This window comes from Cupressus sempervirens, chromosome 5, assembly GCF_028749045.1.
Source record: "Cupressus sempervirens isolate cs-2001-9-10 chromosome 5, ASM2874904v1, whole genome shotgun sequence".
Taxonomy (NCBI): Eukaryota; Viridiplantae; Streptophyta; class Pinopsida; order Cupressales; family Cupressaceae; genus Cupressus; species Cupressus sempervirens.
Genome location: NC_143122.1, coordinates 942,792,086 through 942,816,345, shown reverse-complemented (window position 1 = coordinate 942,816,345; position 24,260 = coordinate 942,792,086).

Genomic DNA, 24,260 nt, shown 5'->3' with positions numbered 1-24,260 from the left:
TACTCGGCATTTGGAGTGTATAAGTGACTATACTTGGTGGAGGTGGTGGTGGAAGAAATAGAATACCAGTAGTTTGTATGGTCAAAGGTGGCACTTGTGCTTTTACCTTGACTATCTCTATTTTAACTTTTGGATTATGTAATTCATCAACACTGACCAATACAGGATTTGAACTTAATTTTGTTACTAGTGACGATTGGTCAAGGATTTCCAAATCCTCTACGGTTAATGGATTGATGTTTAGATTTGAAGTGTCTATAACATCCTTTATTTTTACGATATATGCAGGTGTGATGGTGGCATGAGGAGGACTAGGAGGAGATACCTATATGTCTTGCATACTTTGATCTTGTGGCTTAGTTGTATCTTTCTCTTCCTCTTGTGCCTCTTCTTCCTTTTCTTCTTTACTCTTCTTCTCCACTAGTTCCTTCTCTTTTTCTTTGGTTTCTGATACTTTCTTTTCCTTTGTCTTGGCACTTGCCTCTGCCTTGTATTCTTCATTATATACATCTTCTATTTTCTTGTAAACTATTTTCCACAATCTTGTGGATTTAGTCACTACTTCTTCAATTTTATTCTGCAATATGTTGAATGCTCTATACTTGGGAGTGAATATGTTATTATGCCTTTTTACTGCATTTATTATTTGATCTTTAGTCAAATCAGGCAACAATCTGGCTAATGTTGACTCCCTTATTTCTTTTTCCATTTGTAAACAAAAATGTCATTTATCCTCTACAATTCTATACAATTCTCTTGGCATAGATTCATCTAATTCTAGAGGTGTGTGCTTATACTCAGCCATCATAGAATATACAGATTCCTCTAATTTATTTTGCTCTTCTTTGTTGAGCTTAGAAAAATTCAGGTTCTTTAGACCTTTTAAATCATTATTTCTAATTTTTTAACATAATTTATCAATAGCAGTCTGGGATTTGTGTCTTACCACTTGAAATTGACTATTGTCTTCTGACTCTGTTTTCTCCTCATCTGTTTCAGGCTGGGAAATAAATTTCCTTTTCTTTGACTCAACATCAGTCTTCTTTGAGTCTTTCTTCTTTCCTTTTGCCTCCTCTTGGGCTTTTTGTGCTACAACCCTTGTGGTAGGTCTCTTTGGTGCAGGGGCAGCTACTTTCCTCCTCTTGGATTTAGGAGCAGAAGGAGTTGTGGTCTTTCTCTTAACTGGTGCTTCCTTGGCTTCTTCTACCTCGGCACTTTCCTCTTTGTCTTCTCCTAACTCTTGAGTCTGACCTTGAAGATTATCTTCTTCTTCTTCTGTTGTTCCTTCTTCTTCTTCCACGCCAAATTTTCTTTTTATTTGTCTCACCATTTTTTCTTTCTTCTTTACTGCTAAAGCAGTCTTCAAATCTGTTATCACCTTTGATTTGACAACATCATAAGTTCCAAAAAAAATTGCATTTTTATTAGCTTCTTCTACAAGTAGAGCTGTTATTGCTGCAGAGGCTTGATCAACATCAAGTTCATAACCTAGTGGCCTAATCCATCTTACTCTAGGTATAACTGCTTGTATGTAGGTATAATCTATATCTACAAGAAAACAAATATCTTTTTCATATTTCTTAGTCAATGAGACTGGAATTATCATTCTTTGTTTCATGGACTTTTTGAAGTCCTCAAAATAACTAGTCATTTGGGCATCAAAATTTTCACCCATCTGTTCAATGTATCCATTAATTTGTTCAACAATTGTTTTATCTGGATTCCATCTTACCTTACCCATAGAAGGAAATTCTTTCATCAGATAGAAAAACATACACATCAAAACTGATCCAAATTTGCATTGAGCTCCCTTGCTCTTCCTTATAGCTCCCATATTTTCATTAATCTGTTGAAAGATGAGCTCTACCAAATCATAAGTATGATCCCTTTTGATTATCTTGTATGCAACATCAACTGCTATACAAGGTACACTGTTTAACCTGCTTGATTGATAGAATTTATGTGAAATGATTCTCACAACAAAATCTAGTAGGGGATCTGTAACTGTGTCGATAGTCATTCCTCTATTGTTCCATTTGGCACCTGTATTTTTCTCTATTACTTCCCTTTTGTCACTTCGCAGGGTGTTTGGCCGACCTAGGGTTGGAATACCAGTAACCCTATGAACAGTTTTCTTGGTGAATTTTACTAGTCCTGACTCTAACCAAAAAGCTCCATCATGTATTCAGCTCAAAACTATCTGTACCCATTCAGTTTTGAAAACAATCGAAAATGCTAGGGTTTTGGTCAATCCTTTTCTTTCAATTATTGAAAACTCATTTTTCAGTACTTTGTTTTCACATAGTTTATCATATGCATTATGAATTTCTAAGTCTCCTATGGCACCAATTTTGCAATTATAACATCTACGAACACATCGAACCATAACAACTTTATCCGGAATAACTGATAATGTACCTGCAGGATCATTCTTGTATGCTACTTCTCGAATGAGCTTAAATTCAGGTTGTTTAACTTCGTTGCTGACCAACTGAACTTCATGACTCTCTATACCCTTAGTGGTTCCTGACCCAGATGCCATTGTTTGCCAAACTAGGGTTTATAATTTAAACAAGTTTATAAGTCCTACATAGCTCGGCACTTAAGTAAAATACCATCGATGAAACTTGTCTTGAATCGTTGTTGAAATCTTCATGAATGGCTTCTGAGCTGATCTTGATCTTCTCTGCTTTTTTTTTTTTGGCTTTGCTTCTCGTTTGAATGGTGGGAAAATGATCAAAAATCAGATTTATGTACCCTTCAAAATAGAGTAATAAATGCTTAGTACGCTGCCAACTGTCTACTTGGTACTTGAAAAGTTTCGCCATGACTCGACTCCCATTGTGTTTTACTTTACTCGACTCCTATTGATATTTCATAGCTTGGTATCAACTATCAACTTGGTCATTGTTAGCAACTCGGCTCTTGAAGGCAACTTGGACAGATTTTCACAAAAAATTCTCAATTTTGACTTAGCATCTCTGTTTATGCTGATTTCATTTTTGCAGTTCTTATATTTCTTGGGACTGATTTATGATGTAGCTTGGTTTATCAATCCCACACACTCATTCTTTGCTTAATTTGACGAAGTGTGATCACTTGACCTATTAGGTGAAGTGATCTCTATACTTGATGTGCTAGACTCATCTTTCTTCCTCCATGTATTTTTCATTTCACTTCTGATATGTCCAACATCTATCTTTGCCTTTCCATTGCTGAACTTAGAACTTGATGCCTTTGACCTTGTTGGGCAATTCCTGCTGACATGACCAGTTTTTAAGCAACTGAAACATGTGGTTTGACTCAACCATCTTTTGTAATTCCCTCTAAAATGTGTTCTCATGCAGTTCTATGGGATATGTCCATATTCTTGACAATAGTGACAGCTGTACCTGGTGTTGTAATCCCAAAATTCATGGTTTGATGTCTTTGTTGGTTGATTTACTGTCCACATAGACTTTGATCTACATTCAAAAGCTCTATGTCCATACTTTTTGCAATTATAATAGTGTCCATCAAATCTTTGAGTCCTTGTGATATTGGATCTGCAATTTTGTGTCATATGTCCTTGCATGTTGCACTTGTGACAGAAACTTTTGGGTATGTTTGATTGATTGAATCGTCTACTCCTGCACACATTAGCTATATGTCCCTTCTTATTATAGAAATGACAAGTGGGTTTTGAATTCTTAACTTTATCACTTCTTTGTTCAGCACTCTTTGATGATTCTCCAACTTCAGTGCTATTGTATCCTAGTCCTGATGTATCATGGGCAGATTTTGGTGATTTCAGTAACTGTTCAAAATACTTGATTGCTTCACTTGATTTGTTGAGATTCTCTGCTACCTCTTTTTCTCTGTTCAATTCATTCTGCATTTGTTCATGTTGCATCTTCAAGGTAGAGATCTCAATATCCTTTACATTGAGTTCATGATGAAGGTTCATCATTTGGGCAAGTGTATCCATCTGCATGTTTGAGATCCTTGTCAATTCAGTACATTTTTCTTCAAGTCTGTTTGCAAGATTCCTCTTGTCATTTTCCATCATGACCTTATCATCAACTGCTCTTTTCTTTTGTTCAGTAATTTCACATATCATTATAGCCTGTGATTCATGTTCCATCTTGAGAGATCTTATCTCATCTGCTTGAATTTTATTTTTCTCCATTAGTTTTGCTATTGCTGCATCAAACTCTTTAGTGTCTCCATTGGAAAATATGTTGGTGGTATCAATCTCCTTGTAGTGTATATCATTTTTTCAGTGATGGCTAGATCCTTCCTCTTTTTTAATGAGTTTCTCAACTTGTTTCTGAATTCCTCCAAGCTATGCAAAGCAAGTTGCACATCTATCACTTGATTTTCAATGATCTTTCCAAGTTTGAAAGCTTCCATCTTTAGATCTTTTCCTCCAAGCTGTTAGGCTTTTCCTTGTGAGAACTTGGCTAGCTCTGATACCAATTGTTGGAATATTCAAATATGGAAAGAGTACTTATGAGGGTGGGGCAGGGGGGTGGTGAATCATAAGTATCACACTTTAGTCAATAAAACTTCTAACTTAAAGTAAATTGTGCGCATGTAAATACATCAAATAAACATGTAACAAAACACATGCATCAATAACACTTAACACTAGAATTTGGTAACCCAAAAACCCTCTAGGAATAAGAAGGTAAAACTGGGGTAGGATGATACCCACAAAAATTACTGCAACAATATTGTTCAACCACTTCTGATGGTTTGCCCTGTTAAAGGCCTGCCCTATAAAAGGCTTTACACTATATTAATAGTGACTTGGTTAAAGGATTTACAAACACTTAACATGAAGTGTCACCCTGTTAAAGGATTTTAATCACCTAATCAAAAGGTTCTTACAAAATAGCTATAAAGCTAACCTATCACCATAGGATTTTCATTCTAATACAATTGCTAGAGAGTATTAGATACAATAAACCTGATAGATTACAATCCTTGATTGCTGAATACAGGCTCCTTTTTCGCCTTCTCTTGATCTTGATCCTTTGCGATCTGATAACTCTTTCTTCTAAAAACATATTTGCTTATGCACCCTTGTATGTCCTTCCATATGTATGTTTATAATTAAATTCCGTCTTCCTTATAAAGACTTCAAAGATTTATGTTTTGATTTGGATCTACGATCCATATTGATTCTCAATTTCCTACTCGATACTTGTCTTTTACTGATTGGTTGCATGCCTTTATCATTTTTCTTATTGGTTGCATGCAAATTGCATGGGAAAAATAAAAGATTCAATTATATCATTAAATCCTTCGAAGTTTACCTTCTGTCAGCTGCAAAAACTGTTTGCATCATAGTTTGTGCAATTTCAAACTTTTATGTTGATCTACTGAGTTACTCGGCTCCTAAAGTATTTCTGATACTTGGCACATGTTGTTTCCTGGATAGCTTGACATCTGAACAAAATTGTATTACTCAGTACATTTTTTACTCGGCACTTGTTAACACTCGGCACCTGTTGTACTCGGCACTTGTTATCACTTGGCACCTATTGCACTCGGCACTTGTTATCACTCGGCACCTGTTACACTCGGCACTTGTTATCACTTGGCACCTATTGCACTCGGCACTTGTTATCATTCGACACCTATTACACTCGGCACCTTATCTTACTCGGCACTTACTCTTGATCTTCGTTAAGTGTATTGACGCTCAGTTGTCAAATTTATTCTTTAAGCTAACATCACCCCTAGTATACCTCTTAGATACTCATGAGCATCCATAGGTAAAGCTTTTGTGAATATCTTAGCTACCTATTTTTTTGTATTCACATATTCCTTTTTTACTTCTTTGTCTTGAACTAGCTCTCTCAAGTAATGATACTTGATTGTAATATGCTTTGTCTTTGTATGCATCACAGGGTTCTTAGATATGTTTATAGCACTTGTGTTGTCACAATAAAGTATCACGGGTTTCATAATTTCCTCCTTCATTCCTTTGAGTAGTTGTTTGATCCATTAAATATTTGTACAATTCACTACAATAGAAATATATTTAGCTTCAGTAGTAGATTATGATATACAATTTTGTTTATTTCTAATCCATGAAACTAGTCTCTTTCCAAAAAAAAATGCTCCACCACTTGTGCTCTTTTTGTCATCAACATTTCCAACCCAATCAACATCTGTATAGGCTCTCAATTCAAATTTATCATTTTTCTTGTAGTATAGACTAAAGTCCTTTGTTCCTTTCAGATATCTCATAATCCTTTTTATAGCCATCAAGTGATTCTCCTTAGGATTTATAGAAAATATTGTAACAATCCTAACAACTAATGCAATGTCAAGTCTGCTATGAACTACATATTGTAATTTTCCAATCATAGACTTGTACAAAGTTTGGTTTACTTCAGCAAAATCATCAGTCTTTAGTAGTTTATTTTTTATGACCATATGTGTGCTAATTGGTTTTGAATCCTCCATACCAAAAGTTTTCAATATTTCTTTCACATACTTGAACTAGGTGATGTAAATACTATACTTCATTTGATACACTTGCAGGCCAACAAAGAATTTAATTTCTTCAAACATGGACATCTCAAATTCTTTCATTATCTCATCAGAAAATGTCTTACAAAATGCATTTTATTCTCCAAAATATGATATCATCAACAAAAATTTTAGCTATTAAAATACCTTTGCCACCTTCAATCTTCAAGTACAAATTACTGTTGTCATGAATTCTCTCAAAACTAGTCTTCACAAGATAATTATGAAGTTTCTCATACCATGCTCTAGGATTTTGCTTCAAACCATATAAAGCTTTGTGTAATCTATAGACCATGTTCTTATTGTTTGGATCAAAAAATCCTTCAAGTTGTTCAATGTATACCTCTTCTTCTAATATTCCATTAAAAAATGTAGATTTCACATCCATCTAATAAACTTTGAAACCTTTGTATGCAGAGTAAGCAAGTAGAGTTCTTACTCCTTCCAATTTTGTGATAGGGAAAAATGTTTCTCCATAGTCAATTCCTTCTTCTTGAGCATACCCCTTGCAAACTAATCTTTCTTTATTTCTTGTGAGTTCATCATTCTCATCATGTCTATTTATGTATACCCACTTGGTTCCAATAACACTATTGTTCTCTCGTCTAGGTACAATGACTAGATTTTTTTCTTCTCAATTTGATCAATCTCATCTCTTATATCTTGACTCTAGTCTTCATTTTCTAATCCATCTTTTACTAACTTAGGCTCATGCATGCTTAGTAGACATGTGTCACTTCCTAACTTGTTTCTTGTTATAGGTTTGGCCTCTCTATCTCCAATAATTTGTGTAGCAGCATGATATCTTCTAACATACTTTGACAATCTTGGTTATGCTCTATTTTCTTCAATAGATCTTTCAACTTTACAGTCACTTTGTGCATCTCTATTAGGTAATTCAACATTCCTTTCATGTGCACTAATCTTAGTATCAAAATGGATGATTGAAAGTCGGTGCCGAATGTAGCTCAATTCCTAGATCCAACTTGACATTCATTGTATGTGACTTGGCAGTCACTAAAACTTGTTTTTTGTTTATTTTTAACTTGGTTCATAGCTTCATCATCACTTTTGTCATCATATAACTACACAAAAGTTTTGTAGTCTTTAGGTTCCTTTGTAGGTTCAACTTCATGTACCTTTGTATATTCATCAAACTTCACATTTGCACTTTCCACAACTTTGTTAGTGTTAGTATTTAAACACTTATAAGTTTTACTCCTTGTGGAATAGCCTAGGAATATACCTTCTTCACTTTTATCATCAAATTTTAATTTCCTATTGTCCTTAAGAATGTAGTACTTCTAAATACCTTAAAATATTTTACATTGGATGAGTATCCATAACAAAATTCAAAAGGTGTGGAATTTGTACTTTTCTTGACTTGTACTCAGTTCAAAGTATAGACACCTATACTTATAGCTTCTCTCTAATATTTCAAAGCAACATTCTTCTCTATCATGAGTGTTCTAGTACAATCTATCATAGATCTATTCCTCCTTTCAGCAATCCCATTTTGTGGAGGGGTTCTAGGTGTAGATGTCTATCTCTTGATTCCTCTATCATTACAAAATATCTCAAACTCATTTGATGTAAATTCTCCACCTCAGTAAAATCTTAGATATTTCAAGCTATTGAGAAATTTTCTTCTCAACTCTTTCTAAGTACCACTTAAACATTTGAAATGCATCAAATTTTTTCTTCAAAAGCATAATTGTCATCATCCTAGAATAATCATCAACAAATAAGATAATGTATGTTGACATATCAATCAAGTTTTTTATTAGTGACACACATTTATTTAGATTTTGTATAGCTACTAAGCTCATTGAATATTCTACAATTTTCCATGTAATTCAGTAGCCATTGAGCTTTTTAGTTGCTACCGAGTTTTCTGGACTAATTTCAATAGCTACTAAGAATTTTAGTGGTTACCAAGTGTATTTAGTTGGTATGAAGTTTAGCAGTTCAAACTAAGCAGATTCAGTCTAGTAGTTTAACCTGAGCATTTCAATGGCTATCGAGCATTGCAATTTCTACCAAGTTTATAGTTCATGTAATGTGAAGCTAGTGTAAACTAAGCTTATGTGTTTATCGAGTGATTTAGTTTATGCCAAGTTACATAGTATCTACCAAGTCACTAGTGTAGACTGAGTTCAAGACTACTTTGAAGTGATCAATATGGACTAAGCTTCTATGTCTACCAAGTGCATGATGATGCCGAGTAATGACAGTGGGTGTCAAGTATCAGAACTTCACCAAGTTAACCTTTAGAAGCAAAGTGTCTTCATTTGGGCCGACTTTGTGATGTATGTGTTAACCTATATGATGGTCGACTTTGTAGCTATGAAATTTGGATTGGTATATATATGTAATTTATTGTATCACATCTATATGTAAGATAATGAGCGTGTAAAAATGTGAATGTGAATAGTTGAAGCTAAGCAGTAGATAGAGAGTGAATTGTGAAGGTCATATCAAAAGAGGAGTAGTAGAGACATATTCATCACAGAAAGGTGATCAGTACAATGAAGGAATCTCTATTAGCAATCTAGCTATAAGTCAGAAATCTACTATTTCATCCTTATAGGTGAACCAGTCAAAATCCTTTCACAAGGTAGACTTAATAGTCTTTCTTAAATCTCTTAATAAAGTGCATGCTTCATGGTGCATTAGTAAAACCTCTAACAAGGTGGACCTAGCAGTCCTAATTGCTCCTAATAGGGAAGATCATTAGAAGTGATCAATGTAAGCCTTAATAGGCCAACTTTATGCTACAGTATTGAAGTTTTGTGAGTATCATCCCCAACCCAGTTTTACTTTCTATTCTTTAGGTTTTTGGGTCACCAAATCATTGTGTTCAAGTGTTGTGAATGTTTTATGTTTCCATTTTGTTATGCATGCAATTAGATCATATATGATGAACTAAATGGTAATTGGATTACTACAATTAAGATCTGTGATTGATAAAGTTTTTTTTTGGTTACTGATTCACCCCTTCCCTCTCAGTAACCTAGCATAGTCTTGAATATTTCCAACAAATGTACTTGTCACCTTTGTAGCTTTTCACATTGATTGGTCCACATTAATCAGTATGAACTGACTCAAGAATTTTTTTTGAAGAGTGAATCTTACTTCAAAAACCTAATTTTTCCATTTTGCCTAACTGACATTGTTTTCAAATTATATTATCTAGTTTCTTCAATTTTGTAAAACCTCTAACTCTATTCATCTTACTGATAATGATCAAATTATAAAAATTTACATGATATATTCTTTTGTGCCATAGCCACACATCATCAAATTGTACAACTAGGTAAATAGCATTATGCATATCAAGGTAGAACATATTACCTCTAGTTTGATCACCATTACCAATTAGTTCTTCATTAGTATCATAGATCTTGGCTTCTTTATTTCCAAATTCAACCTTACATCCAACACTATTCAATTGTGACACACTTAATAGATTATAGTTAAATCCTTCTACATAATAAGCATTATCACGAATGATCTTATTTGTCATTTTAATTGATCCCTTTCCTTTGATCATACATGATGCACCATTTTCAAACCTAACACTATTACCATCATAATGCACAAGAGAATTCAACTTACTTTTATCTCTAGTCATGTTATTAGAGAACCCACTATCAATAATCCATCTATCACTCTTGTTTACATAAGACACTAGTGTAGTCACCTCATCTTCATTAGAATCATCCTTAATTACAACATAGGCAACCTCATCATCATGATCATCAAAATCTTAATTTGATTCCTCTTTAGTAATGTAGTAGGCCTTCTTTCCTTTATCTTTGTAATATTTATTATTCTCATCTCTTTTGCCTCTGAATTTGTCTCCACTTCTATTGCTCTTCTTCTCAATACACCTTGTAGCAATATGATCAACTTCATTACAACTGAAACATATAATAGGTAACTTGCCTTTGTATTTTCCTTTGCCTCTATAGAATATCCTAGCTAGCAATGCTTAAAGCTCTTCAACATCATCTTTATCTATATCACTAGCACTAGAAACATGTTTTCTCTTTTTATTTTTATTTTCCTTAGACTACTTTAGTAACAAATTACCTTTGAAAGAGGATTCAAGATTTTTAGTTTTGAAATTATCAAAATTAGAGAGTTCAAAGGTAATCAATCTACCCATCAATCCTTCAATGGTCAGATTAGTACTAGGTGTGAATCTTATTTCTTGTATGGTAGATACTCTAATAACATAGATAGGCAACAATGTTCTCAATACTTTGCTAATTATAGTCTCATGTTAAATCTTACCAATTGCTCCTCTGATACCATTTACAACCTTTTTTTTTCACTTTGGCACAATATTGAACAATATTTTCACCTTCTTCTATTCTCATATCATCAAACTATTGGTCTCATATTAGTTTTGACAATTGAGTGTCAACACACTTAACCAATTCTTAAGTTAATGCTAAGTATAATACAGATGCCGAGCTATAATGTGTGTCGAGCCAAAGAGTCAACAGGTGCCAAGTGAACTTCAAGTGCTAAGTGAAGTTCAAGTGCCAAGTGATAAGTGACGTTGAATCACTATAGGTTCCAAGAAAAGTATAGATGGTGAGTGAAACAGAATCACTTTAGGAGTTGAGTGAGACAGAACTCCTATATGTGTCAAGCATCAGCAATTAGTAAGTGTCGAGTAACACAAAATCAACATATGAGTTTGTGCCTTCACAAACTCAAATGTAAACTATTTTTGAGCCAACTTAGGATAAATCTTGAAGGATCTTGAAGATAAAATTGAATCTTTTGCATTACCTATGTAATCAACATGTAGCTAATAAGAAAAATGGAGAAGGCATGCAACCAATAGGAAAAGTGAAAGAATTGAGCGAGAAATGAAGAATGAATATTGATCATAGATTCATACCTAACCCTAAGTCTTCGAAGCCTTTAAAAGGAGGATGAAACCCCATTTTGTAAATGAATGTGAGAAGTGTATGGGTGAATTATAGCAAAGTGTAGAGGGGTGTAAAGACTTATAAGGAATAGAATAGCATTGCAGAATTTAGTTGATTGAGAACATAGTATCAGAGTTTTGAGAAGAGATATATCAGATCAAGCAAGGATTAGAACTAATAGAGAACAGCAACAATCTGGAATCAGAAATTAAGGATTGAAAGTCATCAAGTCAAGATTTTCTAATACTCTCTAGAAATTATATTAGGAATTAAAATCCTATGATGATAGGTTGGTTTAATAGCCATGTTGTAACCCTTTCAACAAGGTGCTAAATCCTTTAACAAGGTAACATTCCAAGTGAATGTTTGTCAATCCTTTAACCAAGTCACTTTTAACAAGGTGTAAAGTCTTTAATAGGATAGGCTTTTCATAGTGCAGACCATTAGAAGTGGTCAAACTTTGTAACCTTGAACAATTACATATTGTTGCAGTGATACTTTGTGGGTGTCATCCTCACCCCAGTTTTACCTTCTCATTTTGGAGGGTTTTTGGATTACCAAATTCTTGTGTTATTTATTTTCATGCATGTCTTTACTTTTATGTTTATTAGATAAATTAGATGCATGTGAATGATTTTAGCTAAAAGGGTTTTGAAAAGGTTAAAGTTAGTTACTTCTAATTCACCCCCCCCAAAAGTAAATCTTCCCACTTGTAAATTCCAACAATTGGTATTAGAGCCAAGTTCTCAAAAGGAGGATCCTTATAGTTTGGAGAAAAGATCTAGAAATGGAAGTCTAAAAACTTGGAAAGATCATAGAGAATCAGGCAATTGATATACAACTTACTCGATACACTTTGGAAGAAGCTAGGGAGGAACTGAGAAAATCCTTAAAGAGAAGAAGAGAGATTGCCATAACTAAGAATGATACATAATACAAGGAGATTGACAACTCAAAATTGTTTGCAAATAGAGATTCAAAGAGTTTGATGTAGCAATAGCAGACCTAATGGAGAAAAATAGAGCCCAAGCAAAGGAAATCAGAACACTCAAGATTGAACAAGAATCACAAGCCATGATGCTTTGTGAGATGACTAAACAGAAGAAACGAGCCATTGAAGATAAGGTTATGCTAGAAGAAGCCAAGAGAAACCTTTCCCATAGACTAGAAGAAAATTGAATTGAACTTACAAGAATTTCAAACATGTAGCTAGACACCCTAAGTCAGATGATGAATGCACACCATGAACTGTATGTCAAGGACATTGAGACATCTACACTGAAGATGCAAAATAAAAAACTGTAAAATGACTTAAAAGAGAGAAAGAAATTGCAGAGAGCTTCAACAAACCCAATGAGGCTATTAAGTACTTTGAGTAGCTACTAAAATCACCAAGGGCTAGCAATGATACTTCATGACTAGGATACACCACCACTAAACAAGGAGAGTCATCCAAGACTGTAGAGGAAAAAGTAACAAAGGTAAGAACACTAAACCTACTTGTCATTTTTGTGGTAAAAAAGGACATACCTCTAATGTATGTAGGAGCAAGAACACCTATCAACATGACAAACCTAAGAATGTGAGTCATTGTCATAAGTGCAAAAGCAAGGACATCAAGCACATGACTGTAGGACTAGGACTATCAGAACACCAAGACTTGAAGGTCACTACTACAATTGCAAGAAGTATGGACATAGAGATTTTGAGTGCAGATCAAAGCCTATGTGGACACCTAATCAACCAGTAAGGGGAAATAACCATGGACATCACTACAATTGGGACTACAACACCAGGTATAGCTATCATTACTATCAAGAATATGGAGACATTATTGAAAATTGCATAAGAACACATTTAAGTGGAAACTACAGTAGATGGTTGAGTCAAACCACATGTTTTAGTTGTTTGAAGACTGGTCATATCAGCAGGAATTGCCCAACAAGGTCAAAGGCACCCAACTTAGAGATCAAAAAAGGAAAAGGAAAAATGGATGTTGAACACGTCAAAGGAGAAATGAATAAGACATGGAAGAAGAAAGATGGAAGTAGCACATAAAATAAAGGGATCACTTTGCCTAATAGGTCAAGTGGTCACACTTCATCAAACTAAGCAAAGAGAAGGCTCGAGGGACTAATTTACAAAGCTTTATCATACATCAATTCCTAAAACAATAAAGTACTAAAAAGAAGAGATCAGCATGAATAGAGATGCAAAAATAAAATTTCAAGATTTCATAAGTGTTGATGAGTTGCCCTCAGATGCCAAGTAAAATCTTAGTACATGCCGAGTTGATTGCCAAAATTAGGAGAATCTAAATGATTAGTTGGAGCCGAGTTGGTAGTGGAAGCTGAGTAAAAAGTAAATTCAGTTGAAGCTAAGTGAAGGATACTCCTGTGGAAGGTTGAGTGGTAAAAAGGAAATAAAAGCCAAGTAATGTAGAAATGCTTAATAAGTCGAGTGGACAGTTGTAAATGCACTAAGCATTAAATGCAATGAAAATATGGTATATTATCACACTTTGAATCATTTTTCTTCATTGTGAATGAAGAGAACAGATGAAGAAGAGTGCAGAATGACTTCAAATTAGAGAATCTAGCATTTAAGTTGATTTCAATAGTGATTTAGCACGATTTCATCTAATTCAAGGTATTTACATTTGTCCTGAGTTACACAACTTCACATTTTCTTTATGTTCAAACCCTAGATCACACAAACAGCTTCTAGCTTTAGGAAAACATAGGAGATAGAACCATTTGAGGTTCAACTAGTGTCCAACAAAGTGAAACAACCATATTTTCAGCCAATCCCTGAAGTGGCATATAAAAACAATCTAGTCAAAGCCCTATTTGTCATACCCCTTAAGGTAGTTATGGTCCAAGACATTAAGAGATGTTACAATTGCAAAATTGGAGACATAGAAGACATGGAGATGAGGGAAGCATATGAGAGATTGTGTGAAAATGAAGTATTGAAAGAAGAATATCAACTTATTGAGAATAAGGGTTTGATGTGTGCCCTAGAATTCCCCACAGTTTTCAAAATTGAATGGATCAGGATAGTACTTAGCAAGATACATGATGGAAGTTTATGGTCAGAGTATGGTCTAGTAAAGATTACAAAAAGGGTTGTACATAGAGTGACAGGGTACCCAAACCCAAATCGGCCAAAGACCCTTAGGAGTGATTCTAAGGAAACAATTGAAAATAACAATTGTGCTGAGTGGAACAAGAGAGGAATGACAATAGACACTATTCAAGACCCTCTTGTTGACTTTGTTGTTAGGGTTATTGCACACAAATTTTACCAATCCAGCAAACTTAACAATGTGCCTTACATTGCAGTGAATATGGGTTACAAATTAGTGAAAAAGGATCATACTTATGATCTTGCAGAATTGCAACTACAACAAATCAATGAAAATTTAGCAGCAATAAGGAGAACCAAGGGAGCCCAATGCAAGTTTGGTGTTATTTTGATTTGCATATTCTTCTATGTACAAAATAAGTTTCCTTCTTTTGGTAAAGTTGTCTAGAAAGAAAATAGGTCTATCATAGCTCAAGTTAATGAATATATAGAACAAATGGGTGCTAATTTTGAGACCATTATGACTAGCTATTTTGAGGACTTTAAGAAGACCATGAACCAAAGGCTAAGAATATAAGTTTCATTGGTAAAGAAGCATGTTAATGATGTAAAAAATTTTGTAGATATTGACTACACCTATATTCAAGTCGCTACACCAAGATTTTGATGGTTAGAACTCTTGGCTATGAAATAAATATAGATGAGGCATCAGCAGCTATAACTGCACTACTAGTTGAGGAAGTGGAAAAAAGTGCACCACATTTTGGAACTTTTGATGTGGTTAGATCAAAGATGGATATGGAGTTGAAGACTACCTCCACATTGAAGAAGAAAGACAAACTTGTGAAGAAACTTAAGGCCAAATCTAGTGAGGGCATTGTAGAAGAAGAAGAAGAAGAAGGTGAAGAAGTTGAGGATGATGAAGATGAATAAGGATAGGAAACACTTGCTTTGACCCAAGGCATCGGTGAGGATGCAGAAGAAGAGGAATGTATTGAGCAGGAAGCACCCAAGGCTAAAACAAAGAAAAGAAAGGCATAGAAATAGCTAGTTGCATAGCCCAAGGGGAAGAAGAAAGAAATAAAGTCGACCCTAGCCAAGCCAACTACAAGGCTAGACACAAGGGCAACAACACAAGTGGCAAAGGAACAAGGAAATAAAAAAGCCACATAACAAGGAGGGCATGTAGAACAAAAGAAAAGAAGAAAATATGTTGCACCCCCAGAGTCAAATGAAGAAAAGATAGAATCTGGCAATGATTAATTCAAGTTGGTAAGACATTCTACAAAGTCTAATTTGGAAAGTATTTGTGATAACATTAGGGACAATGTAGATTTAATTGGTTTAAAGACCATTGATTTTAATAAATTGTCAAGAGAAGAACAGAACATAGTAGAAGAGTCCATCTACACTGTGATGGCCAAGTTCAAGACTACCCCACTTGAACTTGACAATTCTATGCCTAAGGAGATAAGCTCCATTGTAGGGAATAAATGACATTACTACCTTAATATGGAGAAATAAATAAGGGAGTCTACATTGGCTCGTGTGATGCTATACCTTACAAAAGGTTAAATAACTAAGGCTAGTAAGAAACATGGGAGCAAATTTGCACCCAAATACAAAGCCTTTAGCATCTTACAGAATAAAATAGAGGATATTGTAAAGAAATCCGCACGAATGTGGAAATTAATTTATGGATTGACTACTATCAAGGAAGGGTAGGAAGATCCCTTTGAGGGAAGAAATGATGAGGAAGAAGAGGAGGATGAAAAAGAGGAAGAAGGTGAGAAAGAGAAAGAAGAGGTAATAGTGGAGAAGACACAGCAAGGTGAAGAGGCAATAGCAGAAGAGCAGTAGCCCAAACAGAGTGTCCAAGACACCCAATTGCCACCACCAAGTCCTCCACATACAACACCTATAGAAACTATAATTGTAAAGGATGTTCCTGACACCTTAGGTTAGAACATCAATCCATTGATTTTAGAGGATCTCAAAAAGATCATTCACCAAACCACATTGCAATCACAATTGTGCACAAATCTTATTTTGGTGAGTGTGGAAGAATTGCAAAAAGTTGTAGTGGAGATTACTAGGGAGAAGGTGAACACACAAGAACCACATTCACAACCTCCCATAGCTACAGAAGATTAACCAAAAGAGCAAGCAACACAAGATATAATTGCTAAGGTTGATCCCACAGTCATAGCAACAACAACTACCAAGGAGCCAACAAAGGAGTAGATAGGAAAAGATGTTCCTACAACATAAAGCCAAGGTGCACCTCCTCAAATAATTATCATTGATCAAGGTAATAGAGAAGAAGACCAGGAAGAGGAGAAAACCCCCAAGGAAAGAGAGTAGGAGGCAATACAAACACTAGTAAACTTACCTACTACAGGGACTCCTACCAAACAGTCGAGCATTGATGTAGTACCACTGCAAATTTCAGCACTAGGCTCAAGCTCCACCAAAGTAGCAAGGGTACTTCACTATGGAGACCCTGCACTTGATGAGGAAATAGTCATACCTAGTTATGACTAAAAAATAATGAACTTGGCATAGATAAATGAAGTGCAATAGGCACTTGAGAGGAAGAAGAAGTAGGAGATACTCAAAAATGAGTATAGACAAAAGCAAGCACTAGTAGAGATCAAATATATATTCCTTGATGCATTTAGCTTGCCTATACCTAGTGAAACAAAGCCCATCATGGAAAAATTGTCCAACATAGTGGACTAGGTACAAAATGAAGACCTTGATACTAATGTTAAATTATTAGAATGGTTAGAAAAGAAATTTCAAATGAAAGTTAATGAGAAGATGTCCAATGAGATAGTATTATCACAAGTTGAGCTGGCCAAAAAGGTTGAAAAAGTGAAAATAGTACTTGAGAATATATTCTCATTGTACTTCAAATTGTGTGTCTCATCATATTTAACACAAGGAACTAACCAGAGTATACTGAGCTTGGAACAAAATCTTAAGATATCTAGTACATAGCTACATAAAGATTCAGCTCAATGTGAGAAGCATTTTGCAACAATGCTTCACACTTAGAAGGAGTTAGTTGTACTGACAATAGAAGAGGCCAGTGTTAAGGCCAAATTGATATAGATTCAATTTTCTATTACCCCACATCTGGAAGTACTACATTAGGAAATGGCCTATGCAAAAAACATTTTAAAGAAAGACCCCAATCTTTCTACCTTAGAAGGCCTAGTACATCTTGTAGCAGAGACAGCCATCCAACACGAATCACTGGAAATTGCCTTAGAAAATTGGGATGCTTCTCTAAAGATGATAATGGAGGTAAATAAAAAATTTTTGGCTAAATATTCTATCCATTCTTCGGAACCTTTGACATAAGTGTCAAAAAGGGGGAGAAATTAAATTTTTGGAGATATTCATTTAACACAATTTTGAAGAAGAAATAAGGGAATAAAGCTAACAAGATGTAAAATCTACAAGAAGATGCGAAAGGGGGAGAAGAAGAAAAGGGGGAGTACAAACAAAGTAGAAACAAGGTACACAAAAACAGAGGCAAAGGAATGATAAGGCAGATAATGTAATACTAGCATGAGACAAATTCAACACAAGAGTCTTTGGTTGCAGGAGAGGAATTTTGGTTACTGAATTGGCACATCAGCTCAGGGGGAGTTACAAGATTTTGAGACATACAAAATTTTTGAACAAGTTTTTGAAGTCTTACACATATGTCAAACATAATTTGTATTATACTCATAGAGATCATATTCATAATGCTTAGTTAAGTATTTTTGTCACTCATGTCAAAGGGGGAGATTGTTGGTCTCAGATTGGTTTTGACAATTGAGTGTCAACACACCTAACCAATTCTCAAATTGATGCTGAATATAATATAGATGTCGAGCTATAGTGTGTGTTGAGCTAGAGAGTCAATAGGTGATGAGTGAACTTTAGGTACTGAGTGAAGTTTAAGTATCGAGTGATAAGTGATGTTGAGTCACTATAGGTGTCGAACAAAGTATAGATGCTGAGTGAAATAGAATCACTTTAAGAGCCGAGTGAGATAGAATTCCTATACGTGTTGAGCATCAGCAATTAGTAAGTGCCAAGTAAACTCAAATGTAAACTATTTTTGAGCTGACTCGAGATGAATCTCAAAGGATCTTGAAGATAAGATCAAATCTTTTGCATTACTTATGTAATCAGCATGCAGCTAATAAGAAAAATGGAGAAGGCATGCATCCAATAGGAAAAGTGAAAGAATTGAGTGGGAAATGAAGAATGAATATTGATCATAGATTCATACCTAACCCTGCGTCTTCAAAGCCTTTAAAAGGAGGATGAAACCTCATTTTGTAAATGAATGTAAGAAGTGTGTTGGTGAATTATAGTGAAGTGCAGAGGGGTGTAAAGACTTAGAAGGAGCAGAACAACATTGCAGAATATAGTTGATTGATAACAGAGTATCAGAGTTTCGAGAAGAGACATATTAGATCAAGCAAGGATCAAAACTGATAGAGTAGGACAAGGATTTGGAATCAACAATTAAGGATTGAAACTCATTAGGTCAAGACTTTCTAATAGTCTCTAGTAATTGTATTAGGAATGAAAATCCTATGATGATAGGTTGGTTTAATAGCCATGTTGTAAGCCTTTCAACAAGGTGCTAAATCCTTTAACAGGGTAACATTCCAAGTGAATGTTTGTAAATCCTTTAACCAGGTCACTTTTAATAGCATGTAAAGTCTTTAACAGGATAGGCCTTTCATAGGGTAGACCATTGGAAGTGGTCAAACTTTGTAACCTGAATTGTTACATATTGCTACAGTGATAATTTGTGGGTGTCATCCCCACCCTAGTTTTACCTTCTCATTTTGGAGGGTTTCTGGGTTACCAAATTATTGTGTTATATATTTTCATGCATGTCTTTACTTTTATGTTTATTAGATATATTAGATGCATTTGAATGATTTCAGTTAAAAGGGTTTTAAAAAGGTTAAAATTAGTTACTTTTGATTCAAACCCACCCCACCCCCACCCCTCTCAGAAGTAAATCTTCCCACTTGTAAATTCCAACACAAACTTACCTGTAAGACTTTCAGATTTAGCTCTTAGCACATTTTTATATCCTCCATAGATATTTTCTATGGCATCGCACATCTTCTTAGCAGAATCACATCCTTTGATTGAAATGCCCCTTTACTGATTTTGCATGGTATTTCTAGCCTCAAATCAGATCTTTAAAATCAAACAACCAATATTACAAAGATCTACCAATTTCCCAATAAAACCCAAATCGGGTATGTCCAAATTAGTGCCAAAAAAATTCTCAACTTCACAAATTACTAATAAATCTGAGAATGGACATTTTTACAGAAATTTTAGCAGCATAACAGCCTACAAAATGAAATTTTCAGATTTTTATAGCCTTTACACAACAGCTCACAAATGTAGGACAAAACTATGCTCAATCGGGCTCCTGAAATTAACATACAATGCCCAGAAACACCACAAAAACACTCATAAAATATCTCAGAAGTTTAATCATGACCCAATACATATATTCAGCTCTATTTTAACATCTTAAAGTCTAAAATATAGTAGCAACCCAAACTGATATGAAACACTCAACTGAAAACACCAAACTCAAACCAAAAACAACCCCGAAAACCCACAAATCAGCACTATTCAGCACAAAGGCAAACACTGTATAAGCATGCACATGGAATGGCTTCAAAATCCCATCCTTAGCCTTCTAGAAACCTACAAACTCTCGTTCTTGGGTCTCCTTCTCCACAGGTTTGGCAGCCTCTGAAGAACAACAAGAAAATTAGCAAAAATCAAGTTCTATAATGAGCCCAAAATGCCTCCAAATCCCTTTAAAAGAGGGCATAACCCTAACTCACATCCAAGAGGGGTTAATAAAATATAATTTAATAATAATTTTTATTTATTAGTCCATTGGTTTCCAAAGATTAGCCCCTTTTTCTGAAACTTCACCTTTTTGGAGCCTGCCTGCCTTAGTAAAGTTTTTTTTTTTTAAATTATTTGAATAGGGGACATGACAAGTCCTCCCCTCCCAAATATTGCTTGTCCTCAAGCAATGAAGGTTGGAATTCTCAAGAATATGTGCTCCTTTCCAAGTTGCATCCTCTAGTGGTAATCCTTTCCATTTGACCAAATGCTCTATGACGCTCCTATTTCTCAACCTTTTCTCTCTTGTATCCAAAATCTCTTCTGGTATCAAAACTAATTTCCCTTCATCATCAAGAGGTGGTAATTCTATAGATACTATGGTTTTCTGGTCTAGAACCTTCTTTAAGCAAGATACATGAAAAATATTATGTATTTTGCTGTTTGGTGGGAGCTTCAATTCATAAGCTACCTCTCCTACCTTCTTGATGATTTTATAAGGCCCATAGAACCTTGGCTTGAGTTTCTCTGCCCCACTCCTCTTCAAGGTGCTTTTCTTATATGGATGCAACCTAACAAATACCAAATCTCCCACCTCAAAAGATCTTTCAATCCTTTTCCTGTCAGCATATATCTTTTGCTGGTTCTATGCATGTTGTAGATTATCCTTGAGGGACCTTATTATGTCTTGGCTTTGCTTGATGAAATCACTTGCTGCGGGTACTCTGCTATCAGAAAGTATTAGATCAACAAAGGAAAGGGAATCATAACCATAAAGAGCATGAAAAGGAGGCATACCAATAGACATTAGATGAGATGTATTGTAACAATACTCCCCTAGGTGTAACCATTTCACCCAAGCATGTTGTTTATTTGAAACATAGTTCCTCAAATATCCCTCTATCCATTTATCAACTATCTCTATTTGTCCATCTATTTGAGGGTGATAGCTTGTACTGGGAGTGAGTTCAGTTCCTACCAAATGAAAGAGCTCCTTCCAAAAAGAGCTGAGGAATCTATTGTCCCGGTCACTAACAATGTTTCTAGGCAAACCATGTAATCTAAAAATTTCCTTGAAGAACAATTCGGCCACTTGTGATGCCTTGAAATCAGATGTGATAGAAAATAAATGTGCATACTTAGTTAGTCTATCTACCACCACATATATGCAATCCTTACCTTGAACCTTGGGCAACCCAGTGATGAAATCCATAGAAATACTTTCCCATTTTTGTTCGGGAATAGGAAGTGGCTGCAACAACCCTGCAGGAAAATTTTGCTCACTCTTGCTTTGTTGGCATACCATACATTCCTTAATGTGTTTAAGGACATCCTCCTTCATACCCTTCCATGAAAACCGCTCTCGAATTTGCATTTATGTCTTGAATTATCCTTGATGACCAACCAAAGGTGTGTCATGAAAGGCCCTCAATATCCTCTCCTTAGTTTTTGACCCTGGCACTAAGAAGATCCTGTTCTTGTAATAAATCAATTCATCAACAACCTTGTACCTGTTATCATCCACTAACTTATCCAAAATCTTGGTGGCAAATGAATCTTTAGCATACTCTAAAATTATGGAGACTTTCCAATCAGCAGAGATAGATGATAAGGAACACAAAGTGGGCTTTCTTGAGAGAGCATCAGCAACCACATTATTCTTTCCTTTCATGTATTCAACATCAAAATCATAAGCTTGCAATTTTCTTACCCATTTTTGTTGATGATCATTCAAATCTCTTTGGTTCAAGAAGAACCTGAGGCTATTATGGTCTGTCTTTACAATGAATCTCCCACATACCAAATATTGTCTAAACTTATGAAGTGCATGCATGATTGCCAACATTTCCTTATCATAGATGGAGTAACCTTTCTCTGATTGATTTAATTTTATACTCTCAAATGCTATTGGATGTCCCCTTTGAGTTAGGACAGCCCCTATACCTTCTCCAGAAGCATCACATTCAACAACAAAAGGTAAAGAGAAATCTGGAATTGCAAGCATAGGGCATGAACTCATTACCTCCTTAAGCTTATCAAATGTTTTTTGTGCCTCTTCTATCCAAAAAAAAGCTCCTTTCTTTGTCAAATCAGTCAAGGGGGCAGCAAGCTGAGAAAATCTCTTGGCAAATCTCCTATAGTAGCTACACAACCCGAAGAAACCTCTCAACTGTGTAAGATTAGTGGGTGGAGGCCAATCCAAAATTGCCTGGATTTTTTGTTGATCAAGCTGTACTCCCTTAGAGTTTATAATATGTCCCAAATATAGGATCTCTATCAAACCAAACTCACATTTAGATAGCTTAGCATAGAAGGATTGCTGCTCCAAGATTCCCAAAACAGTGTCTATGTGCTTTAGATGCTCTTCCCATGTTTTACTGTATATCAAGATATCATCAAAAAATACCAAAACAATTTTTTGAAGATGCTGACTGAATACCTTATTCATACAAGATTGGAATGTTGTAGGTGCATTAGTGAGTCCGAATGGCATAACAAGAAATTCAAAGTGCCCATAGTGACATCTGAAAGAAGTCTTTTCCACATCTTCACTCCTCATTCAGATTTGATGGTAGCCTGATCTTAAGTCAATTTTTGAGAAGTATACAGCACCATGTAACTCATCAATGAGTTCATCTATGCATGGTATGGGATACCTATTTTTTATGGTCTTCTTGTTTAGAGCCCTGTAGTCTATACACATTCTCATTGTACCATCCTTTTTCTTGACAAGTACCATAGATGATGCAAATGGACTAGAGCTAGGCCTTATGAATCCCGTGTCCAGGAGTTCTTTAATAGTTTTTTCAATTTCTTCCTTATAACCTCTTGGATGGCAGTATGGGGTTGTTATAACTAGTTTGGCACCCTGTTCTAACTCTATAACATGCTCAAAACCTCTATCTGGTGGTAATCCTGGAGGCAAATCATTGAAAACTATACTATGCTTATCAAGAATATTTTGAATTTCAAAATGGAAATTACCTTGATTCTTTGGAGAGCTTGTTGGTTGGATTATGACTCTTGCTGCCCATGTTACTTTTCCTCTTCGAAAAGTCCTCTCCATCCTCTTTGTAGAGACCGCCTTAGGTGCTCCGTTCGATAACCCTCTCAATATGACTTCTTTCCCATTAGAATGAAATTTAAACTCCATAGTTTGATGGTTCATGTAATAGCCTCCGATAGAGTGCAACCATTGAACACCCAATATAAGATCTGTCTCCCCAATACCAACCACATAGAAGTCATCACATAACTCATAATCTCCTAAGGTCATCTTGAGTTATTTCACCACCCGTGTGCAAGGCATAGTGAATCCATCAGCTACAGTAACATTGAATCCCTCAAAATCTTCTACTTTAAGCACTCTTTTCATGACAAATCCCTCATCAATAAAATTGTGAGTTGCCCCACTATCAAGAAGAACAGTCAACCTTTGCCCTGCTAGTACCCCTCAAATTCAGAAGGGATGGTATCTTGGGACTCCTGATAATGCTGCTAAAGTGCCATCCTTGCTGATTTCTTTTACTTTCTCTTCTTCTACCTCCTCCTTAGTATCATGAAATTCCTCATGCTCATCTGAATCAGATTCTGAAGCAACTTCAATATAGTGCACTTGACCTTTCCCCAAACATCTGTGTCCTGGAACCCATGGTTCTCTACAAGTAAAACAAAGCTTTTTCCTTCGTAATTCACTCCTAGTCTCTTCATCTACCGTCTTTTTGGCCACATTTGTCACATCTTTTGGTGGTAGTGTTGGGAAAGTCCTTTTCTGAAAATTTCCCTTATGTTTCCAAA